This window comes from Lepidochelys olivacea (genome assembly GCF_965140295.1).
Source record: "Lepidochelys olivacea isolate rLepOli2 genome assembly, chromosome: 16".
In the NCBI taxonomy this organism is placed as follows: domain Eukaryota; kingdom Metazoa; phylum Chordata; order Testudines; family Cheloniidae; genus Lepidochelys; species Lepidochelys olivacea.
Genome location: NC_140426.1, coordinates 2,435,329 through 2,445,212, shown reverse-complemented (window position 1 = coordinate 2,445,212; position 9,884 = coordinate 2,435,329). Strand labels below are relative to the sequence as shown.

The following is a 9,884-nucleotide window of genomic DNA, read 5'->3' as shown; positions in this document are numbered from 1 at the left end:
AGGAGCTTGTGGCTGCAGGTCCCTGCTGGGAGGCTCAGGGGGAGCCACGTCCATGGATTGCAAGGGGACAGGGCTGAAAGAAAGAACCTGATGCTACTTGGTGCCATGGGAACTCCCACAGGGAGCTGTTGGGGGCAGAGGGAGGGCCAGCAGCTGCAGGGCAGCGAGCAGCAGGAGAAGGTTGGTGGCAGAAGTTCAACAGCGGGGCAGCAATTCCTAAAGAGAGCCTGTCACATCACACCCAGCAGCCTGGACCATTCAGGCAGTGGCTAGCGAGGCACTAGCCCAATCTTGCCTGAGGGGTGGAGGCTGAGCCCCAGTGCGAGGAAGCCAGAGGGGGATGGGCTGTCAAAGGTCATGTGCTCACCTCAGCAGACTGCTCAGCCACTCCCCCGGGAAATCATGCCAGCGACTCCATTGCCTAAACCAGGATTTCAGAGCCTGACTTGAGGCCCCCATTTCTGACAGTCCTGGCCAGGCTTTAGCCAACAGCAGCAAGGCCGGTGTTGCCGGCACCCAGTGCCGAGAGGCTGAACAACAGCTTGAGTTGGTTCGTTACCCGGTGTGCTACACCCAATAATCACAACGGGGTGGAGAAGCAGAAAAGTTTATTTGAAGCTTCAAAAAGGTACAGGGAGATTTGAATTTCAAATCCTGTACAACAGAGCAGGAAGTTACACAGGCTTTTATACATCCTTTTTTTCAGCATACTTATCCAATAGCAAGCTGCTCCAAGTATCCATATAGCCAGCCAATCCAGTTTCCAGCTAGTTTCCTGATTCTCTGTATCATTTGTTAAACTATACATAAAGCTGCTTTATTCAGCATTGTTCTTCCATATCTCCCCTGTTTGGCCTTGCTTAGTTTCAGGCAGTCTGACTCTGCAACATACTGTTGCAGATTCTCAGCATAACTGCTGTGTGTGCCTCCAGGCGGGGGGGCCAAGGACACTTGGGCCTAGCACACAGAGCTGCTGCGAGTGCCTCCAGGCGGCGGGGGGGGGCAAGGACACCGGGGCCTAGTGCAAGGGGGCTTCATCGACACTCGTGGTCTTCCATCCCCTCGAGTTACCTAGTGGCCATGCCCCAGTGTTCCCAACAACTCCCCCCTTTGAGAACACTCAACAGCCTTGGCTCTGAGTTTTCTCACTTGGGCTTGCTACATTGGAGATATTAACTGGACGGCAAGTTACATTTTCAAACCCCCTTTTTGTGGTAAGATTATTTGTAAGTGTTTCCCTAAAAGGGGAGGAACCATTACACCCACACCGTTGGCCTCCCCTGTTGGTCTTTATTCAATACCCATCAGCCCACTGTGTAATAACACAGGAGCTCTTTTCCACAGGATGCCCATAGGGATCAGACTGGTTTCGGGTAAAACATAACACTCCCTCGGTGAGTACTGCAACTGAATACTCCTGGTCCTGATAGGTGGCTTGCTGTAAAGAGGTCTTGTTCCAGAATGGTGAGTTTGTTCTTTTCTGCTCTTTGGTGGCGGCTAATTCTGCTAGGGTCAGGGGCAGCATGTCAAGGGGCATTCCCGTTTTGGGGGGCAGTGGAGCCGGAGCACACACCCAGCAATCAGTCTGGTTTGTTAAAGTAGCAACATGGTGCGCAAGCAAAACAAAGGAGTTATGCTCCCGATATGCACAATTTGGAAATACCAATACAAAGAATAACAATGTTACCCAATTAATTATTACCAGAGTCTTTCCAACCCAGGGTCTCCAGTACCTGGGTGGGCCCATTTTAGCATTAAGGTGCCCGCTATTTGTGTTTTTTAAACAGTAGCTTTAGCCCGAGATTGTCACTAGATGAGGAGTCAGCAGGTTGGATGGTCCACTGTTCTGCTGACGAGGGGGCAGGTACTGCCTTCAGACGAGAGTGATGGATCCAGTTCTTGTGTCCCTCGATCTTTGCCGCTGTATGGGAGATCAGCAGGACGGTATAGGGTTCTTTCCACTTTTCCTGGAGAGGCTCGTCTTTCCAGGTGCGAACAAGCACAGAGTCACCGGGCTGTAAGGAGTGAACGGGAGAGTCCAAGGGGAGAGGCTGGGAATCCTTGGTATACCTGTGAAGAGACAAGAGAACAGCAGACAGGGAACACATATACTGTGACAAAAAAACATTACCCAACTTCCATTCCCCTGACAGAACCGGGGTGCCATTCATAGGCCATGCCCTTCCAAACATAATTTCAAAGGGACTGAGCCCTAATCTACCCTTTGGGAGAACGCGGATACGGAGTAGGACGAGGGGCAAAGCATCAGGCCATCGCAGTGAGGCTTCTTGGCACACTTTTGAGAGATGCCGTTTAAGGGTCTGATTGGTCCGCTCCACTACCCCACTGGCTTGCGGTCTCCAGGGCGTATGGAGTTTCCAGGGGATCTGTAAGGCATGTGAGATGCTTTGAATGATTTTTGACATGAAGTGTGTCCCGTTGTCAGATTCCATCCACAGGGGGAGTCCAAAGCGAGGAATGATCTCCTTAACAACCTTGAGGGCCACTGTCCTGGCAGTGCAGTTACGGCATGGGAAGGCTTCTGGCCATCCGCTGAACCGATCCACTGTAACAAGGAGATATTTGAACCTTTGGGTCCGGGGAAACTCAGTAAAGTCTATTTGCCACACTTGTCCGGGGCCCGGAGTGGGTTCTAGGGCAGCTGGTGGCACAGGATGTCCCGGTCGGGGGTTATTCTTTTGGCAGACTAAGCAGTCCGCTTGTACCTGGGCAGCCAGGGGTCGGAGTCCGGAAGTGATAAAGTATTTTCCCATTAGCTGGATAAGTGCTTCCCTGCCAGCATGAGTGGTTTGATGTAGTTTTTGCAGCACTGGCCGGATTAGGCCCTTTGGTAAGAGGACCTTCCCTTCTGGGGAATGGAGCCATCCCTCCTTTTCCCGGAGACCGAGTTTGTTAGTTAGCTGTCTCTCCTCCCCAGAGTACTGAGGGGTTGGAAGCTTCTCTACTGATGGGTAAAGGGCATGCATATGGGCGTTCTCAGCCTGAGGGGATGGCAGGGTGGCAGCATGCTTAGCCTCTCTATCTGCCCGGGCGTTACCTCTGGCCACATCTTGATCCTTCCTTTGCTGGGCTTTACAGTGTACCACCGCCACTTCCGAGGGGAGTTGTACAGCTTCTAGGAGCCGGAGGATTTGGGGCCCGTACTTGACTGGGGAGCCTTGGGCTGTCAGCATTCCCCTTTGCTTCCATAGGCCAGCAGGAGCATGCAGCACACCAAAAGCATACTTTGAATCAGTAAAAATGTTGACCCGCTTTCCTTTTGACAGTTCAAGTGCATGGGTCAGGGCTATTAGTTCGGCAAGCTGGGCAGAGGTCCCAGCAGGCAAACCTTCAGCTTTCACAGTGTCATGGAGGGTCACAACAGCATAACCCGCCCTCCTTTGCCCATCTATTACAGTACTGCTACCATCAGTGTACCACTTATAATCTGCATTTGGGAGAGGTACATCCTTTAAATCCGGACGGCTGGAGTACTGGACATCTATGATCTCTAAACAGTCATGTTTCTGTTCCTCTGTTTCTGGCAAGAGAGTGGCTGGGTTAAGGGAGGGGCAAGGCTGTAGGGTGACTTCAGAGTTCTCTAACAGCTTAGCCTGGTACCGAGCAATCCGAGCCTGGGTGAGCCAAAGCCCTCCCTTTGCAGCCAATAAGGCTCGGACCATATGGGGAGTATAGATTTGCATAACCCCTCCCAATGTTAGCTTCTCGGCTTCCTCAAGCAATAGGGCAGTAGCTGCGACCGCCCGTAAACATGCCGGCCAACCCTTTGCAACCTGATCCAATTGCTTAGAAAAATAAGCCACAGGACGCTTCCATGCTCCTAACAGCTGTGTAAGCACTCCTAGGGCCACCCCCCTTCGTTCATGTAACATACAACTGAAACGGCTTAGAGAGATCTGGCAAGCCCAGAGCCGGGGCTTCCATCAATTTTCTTTTCAGGATTTTAAATGCCCTGTCAGCCTCTGGGGTCCAATAGAAGGGGTCATGATCCGCTCCTTTTACACAGTCGTACGGGGGTTTAGCCCACAGTCCAAACTCTGGGATTCATATTCTGCAAAAGCCTGCCATACCCAGAAATGCCCTGAGCTGCTTACGGTTACTTGGGGTAGGAACTTGACATATAGCTTCCTTTCTTTTTTTTTTTCGCTTGAAAGCTGACGCTCCCCTTGCCTTAGCTGTAACCTGATCCCTCTCCACCTCAGACAACAGGGTTCTCAGGAGGATATTACAGTCGTCTCAATCGGCTTGTGACTACTGAGGCACCCCTCAAAGACTGAAATAAACCTGCTTGGGTTCGTTATTCCCCAGCCTGTGTTTTAAAAGCTGCTAAGTCTATTGGATTGAATGGCACATGGATGTAAACTTGCATAGTTGTGGCAGGACGCCTGTCTGATCCAGACCGGGCAACTTTAGTTTCGGTGATTAAGGGGTATAGGCCAACCATTGTGGACTTACAAGGTGTGGGTGTAGGGGCCGAAGGGGACACCGGCTCTGCCATTACAGTGGGGGTGGGGGTCTGGGGACTAACATTAGCTGCTACCGAACCAGTTGGAGTCAGATTACAGCGCTGTAAAATATCTGGTCGAGTACATAAAGTCAGAAACAAATGCGCATACATATGTTCATTCCATTTCCTTGTTCTCTGACAGAACAGGAGTAACTGAAGGATCGTGTTGTAATTAATTGACCCTCCTGGTGGCCACCACTCCTGGTCCTCTAGTTGATATTGAGGCCAGTCAACTGTACAGAATCGTTTTAATTGGCTCTTAGTCATCGGATCCGCACCAAATACCTTCCAGTTTGCTAGAATGCACTCTAGGGGCGTACACCGTGCCCTAACCTCTGAGCTCTGTCCCTGTCCCATACCTACAGGGTAACTCTGGGCATCCCCAGGTTCCAACAGAGCATATAATCCGGATTTTAAAAGGTTCCTACCTTATCCAAGGGACCGGTTCTTCACCGCCGTCCTGCAGCTGCTCCTCCCCCACGTCTAAGGGACCGGTTCTTCACCGCCGTCCACAACTGCTTCTCCACTATATGAGTGCGTTGCACCGTTGTGCCCTCTGGGGTCGATCAAATCGCGTCTCCTCCGAGGCCCCCGATGAACTCACCGGTGCGCGCTGGGCATCGGTTCTCGCCGCAATCCTCGACCTCCAGGAGGGGTCCGGGCAAGGCTAAATTGCAGCCTCGAGCCCACCCAGGGACGCCAAAAGCTGTTGCCGGCACCCAGTGCCGAGAGGCTGAACAACAGCTTGAGTTGGTTCGTTACCCGGTGTGCTACACCCAATAATCACAACGGGGTGGAGAAGCAGAAAAGTTTATTTGCAGCTGCAAAAAGGTACAGGGAGAATAAAATCTCAAATCCTGCACAACAGAGCAGGAAGTTACACAGGCTTTTATACATCCTTTTTCCCAGCATACTTATCCAATAGCAAGCTGCTCCAAGTATCCATATAGCCAGCCAATCCAGTTCCCAGCTAGTTCCCTGATTCTCTGTATCATTTGTTAAACTATACATAAAGCTGCTTTATTCAGCATTGTTCTTCCATATCTCCCCTGTTTGGCCTTGCTTAGTTTCAGGCAGTCTGACTCTGCAACATACTGTTGCAGATTCTCAGCATAACTGCTGTGTGTGCCTCCAGGCGGGGGGGCCAAGGACACTTGGGCCTAGCACGCAGAGCTGCTGCGAGTGCCTCCAGGCGGGGGGGGGGCAAGGACACCGGGGCCTAGTGCAAGGGGGCTTCATCGACACTCGTGGTCTTCCATCCCCTCGAGTTACCTAGTGGCCATGCCCCAGTGTCCCCAACACCGGGAAGCCCCTTGCATGTGCACAGAGCCCCTGGCAGACTCAGGGACGGAGGGGCAGACCGTGTTCAGTGTCTCGGCTACAGCTTTCTCTGGGATCGTGGGGGACGTGCACTCTGGCCCCTTCCCCGAAGTGCCTGCATGCTGGACAGTGGAGGAGATGGCCGCCGTGGCAATGGCCTCACCCTGGCTCCTCAGCACAGATAGCACCACTGCCTAGGGCACTCTGTGCAGCGGGAGCGCAGATTCCAGGGCTGGCCGGCCCTTGTGTGAAGTGGGGGCTCTTAACAGGGCCTGTGTGGGCCCGGCCCCAAACATATTTGTGGGCCCTATGACGGGGTGAATGCACCCTGCATTAGATGGGAAGGGTTAACTCCTCACTGTGTGTAGAGGAAGCCACGCCCCCACATCCCTACTGGGCATGCTCCAGATGTGGCAGCAGTATAAGAGGGAGCAGCCCGGCGCAGCTGGGCTGACTGCCAGAGTGGGAGGGCACTCTCAGGGCCTGGAGATCAAGGGCAGCTTGAAGAATGGGGTGAACTCACCCTACACTGGACAGGGTCTCTCCCCCTCTTTCCCCCAATCACAGCCCCCATGGAGGAAATGGAACATGGCACGGGAACGTCAGTCCCCCAGAGTGAGGGGCCAGCTGGGAGCAATGGGGCATGGCTAAGCCCAGCACCCCCCCACAAATGCAGAGCACCCTGCACAACACCACCCTTGCCCACAGTCCCACCACAACCACCCAGCACCCCTCCCCCAAATCCCCACTCCCTAGTGCCCCCAACACAGACTATCTTTCCTGCCACCTCACAGCCCAGCATCCACCCAGAGATCCACTCCCCACCCCCTGCCTTCCAGCCCTGCTGGGAGGTGACTGTGTCTGCTAGGCTGAGCCAGCAACACAGCCAGTCCCGGGGCCGGGAATCACTCCGACCCCTCAAGAATGGGGTGATCAGCTAGACCAGGGCCTGCCCCAGCCAGGCGCTCTTAAGATGCACTTGCCTGGAGGGGCCAAGCAAGCCCCTCACACTGTCACTCCCCCACCCCACCTGGCTGAGACTGGCCAGGCTTCTGCACCAGTCCCAGGCAGCTCAGCTCCGAGGGGCCGGGTGGGCCCCGACAGGTGGTGGGAAGCAGAGACTGCCTGGAGCCGGAGGCGCGCTGGAGTCCAGCCAGGAGGGAGAGAGGAGTAGGGGGGTGGGGCCAAGGGGCCGAGAGGAGCAAGTGATGGGCAGCAGGGAGCCAGTGGGGTCTGAGAACGCAGTGCAAGCAGAGCAGGCTGGTGCCCCTTCTGACCATGGGTGGGAGCTTTACATAACTCACCATCACAAAACTCCTGTGCACTTTGATTTTTATTGGCTTCTGTGCGGTAACATTCAGTGCAGTGATGGAACAAACAAGGAATCTATAAAACTTCTTCTGTTTGTATTTGCTATGTAAAAAGTGCCAGAAGATCCGCTAAGTAGGTTACAGTAACACACATCCCGCCTTTCAGGTGAGACTAACAGGTAACACAGGAGATGCCACACTCCCTGCTACAGTAACATTTATTAGCCTAACAAGAATTGCCACCAGCACAGACACTTAAACTTTACTTTAAAATAATGTAGAAAAAGACAAAGTGCAGTACAGTAGTTCCTCGTCCTTTACAAACCAGCCTTAGCGCAGACTGTGGTAGCACGTCTGAAAGGGCATGAAGAGGCCATTTCCATTTTGTGCCTCTTCTACAGAAGTGACACACAAGTGAGGAGGTGTCTCTTACACCGGAGTCAAAAACACATGATCATTCAGAGCATGTGGGTGGAGTTTAGGCAAACACATCCCTGGAGGAAAGATACACTCCCGCTCTCCATGAGAGGCTCACAGAGAGCATAATTCAATGAAGGGGCACACACCAAAACTAAGGATACAATAAAACTGAGCTCAAGAGGCACCGAGCACCAGCAGCTCGTCTAATGTCAGTGTCACATTCAGGATCGGGATCATAAGAACACACTGACTGATCCTGCCAGCTCCTGGTCTACAGCCAGCTCACTCAGAGTGCACATCTTTGCTGGATGCTGGTGCAGGAAGAGCTAAAGCGATGGGAAAGGGCTGAAATTCAGCAAAACAACATTGTGGTCTAATGTATGAAGGAGACAGGGAGCTCAGTGAGCTAAAACACAGGGTGGGGTGTGTGTGTGGGGGAAATGAGCCATGGCAAAGGAAGGAGTTAGTGCCCAGCACAATGCTGTTGCCAAGGCCTCACATACAGTGGTGTAGGAACACTTAGAATAGTGGGGGTGCTGAAAGCTAGCCCCCTTTCCCCTGTCTGCTCCTGAGCTGGCAGCCCAGACCTGGGGTTCCTAGTTCCCACGCCTATGCTCACACAGTAGGAGTCAGAGGAAGCTGGAGAGAAAAAGGGTGGGGGTGCCAAGAAAGGGGGATTATGGAACGAGGAGCAGCAACATGGTGGGTGAAAAGGCAAGGGGCAGACTAAGGAGAGGGATTATATCGGGGCAGTTCTCTGGCCTGTGCTATGCAGATCAGACCAGATGATTAGATGGTCCATTCTGGCCTTGGAATCTCTCTAGTTCTGCACGTTGGACGATGGAAAGGAGACCCCTTTCTAGAGCTCAGAGAACAAGGAAAGAGAAAGAAAGGCAGGGCTAAAGGGGCAGTGAGAATAACAGGGTCAGAGGCAGGATGGGAATCTTTTGCCTCAGTGCGTGGGCTAGAGATCAGATGCAGAGATTTCCCACAAGGTGGGCTAATGGCAGAGGAAACCAGAGTCACATTAGAAAAGGGGATCAAGAATTCAGATGGTTTGAAGACTGATGAAAAGGGAGCACTCTCAGGGTAGGTGGGACTAACCGTCAGCACAGCAACCCCATCCGCATGGCCTACATTCTGGGGATGAGTTGGATGGATGGGGATAAGCAAAGCCAAACTCCAAATACAGGTGGGATTGTGGTGACTTGATTATTAAACCCTAGAAGTGGCTGAGAAATGGAGAAGGCAGAAGTAGCCAGGACAGTACTGCAAAGTGCAGCTCTGTCACTGCAGGACAAACCTTGGGCAAGGCGCACTGTCTCTGCACCTTTGCTTCCCCTCTGGCCATGCTAACTACACTCCCCTTCCTCAGCAAAGTGCCCCGAGCAGCACAGCTGGACACACGCAGGGTTAGTACTTGTGTATATAGCCCCTTCATCCAGAGATCACAGCACTTCATCATCCCCACTCTGCAGCCAAGGAAGTGGAGGACAAGGAGGTGCAGTGGCTTCTTCAAGGCCATTCAGTGAGTCAGTGACAGCAGGGAACAGACAACTCACTCATCCAGGGCCCAGCTCAGCAAGGTGCTGAGAAACCTCAACAGTCCCTTGCAAGAGGTACTTCTTCCTCACAAGATGGCATCTAAAGCACAGGAGATTAAGAAAGGGAGTGAGATGATGCAGCAGCTCCACCTTAACTAGTCATGTTAGAGAACAAGGGACAACTCTTCTGGGACAGGAACACAAGAACAGTCCTACTGGCTCAGACCAATGATCCATCCAGCCCAATATCCTGTCTTCCGACACTAGCCAATGCCAGGTGCTTCAGAGGGAATGAACAGAACAGGGCAATTATCGAGTGATTCATCTCCTGTCATCCAGTCCCAGCATCTGGCAGGGGCTTAGGAAACCCAGAGCATAGGGTTGCATCCCTGACCATCCTGGCTAATAATGAAAATGGAGGCTAATGGAGACCAGGTGCAAATTTAGGGGATATTTATTTACATAGTAATGAATGTAAAGGGCCAGTAAGAGCAACAGTTATTACAATTTGCCTTTTTAAATGGCCAAATGCTTGTCTAACCTAGACCATAGCCCACAAAGAGCAGAGAAGGGAGGGAAAGGCGGTATTCGTCTGAGCTGACAGTGCTTTCCAAGTCAGGTACTCAGCCTTGCCTTCACTACAGACAGATGGAACCTGGACTTGGGTTTGCTGATGAATGAGGGGTATCTGGCAGGGCCAGCTTTAGCACTGGCATAAGAAGGCAAATCCCATTGCCATCAATACAGATGTGCCCACTGGGC

General features: G+C 52.5%; 1 protein-coding gene across 1 annotated transcript in view; it reads right to left on the bottom strand.

Moving 5' to 3' along the window:
- Positions 1-545: 545 nt before the first annotated feature.
- Positions 546-9,884, bottom strand: part of WDR31 (WD repeat domain 31) — a 56,559-nt gene continuing 47,220 nt past the window's right edge. Inside the window, exons 11-12 of the mRNA XM_084650254.1 lie at positions 4,957-5,349; positions 546-2,070 (exon numbers count right to left, since the gene is read on the bottom strand). The gene's annotated coding sequence lies outside the window, so the exon portion shown is untranslated. The remainder of the gene's footprint in view (positions 2,071-4,956; positions 5,350-9,884) is intronic.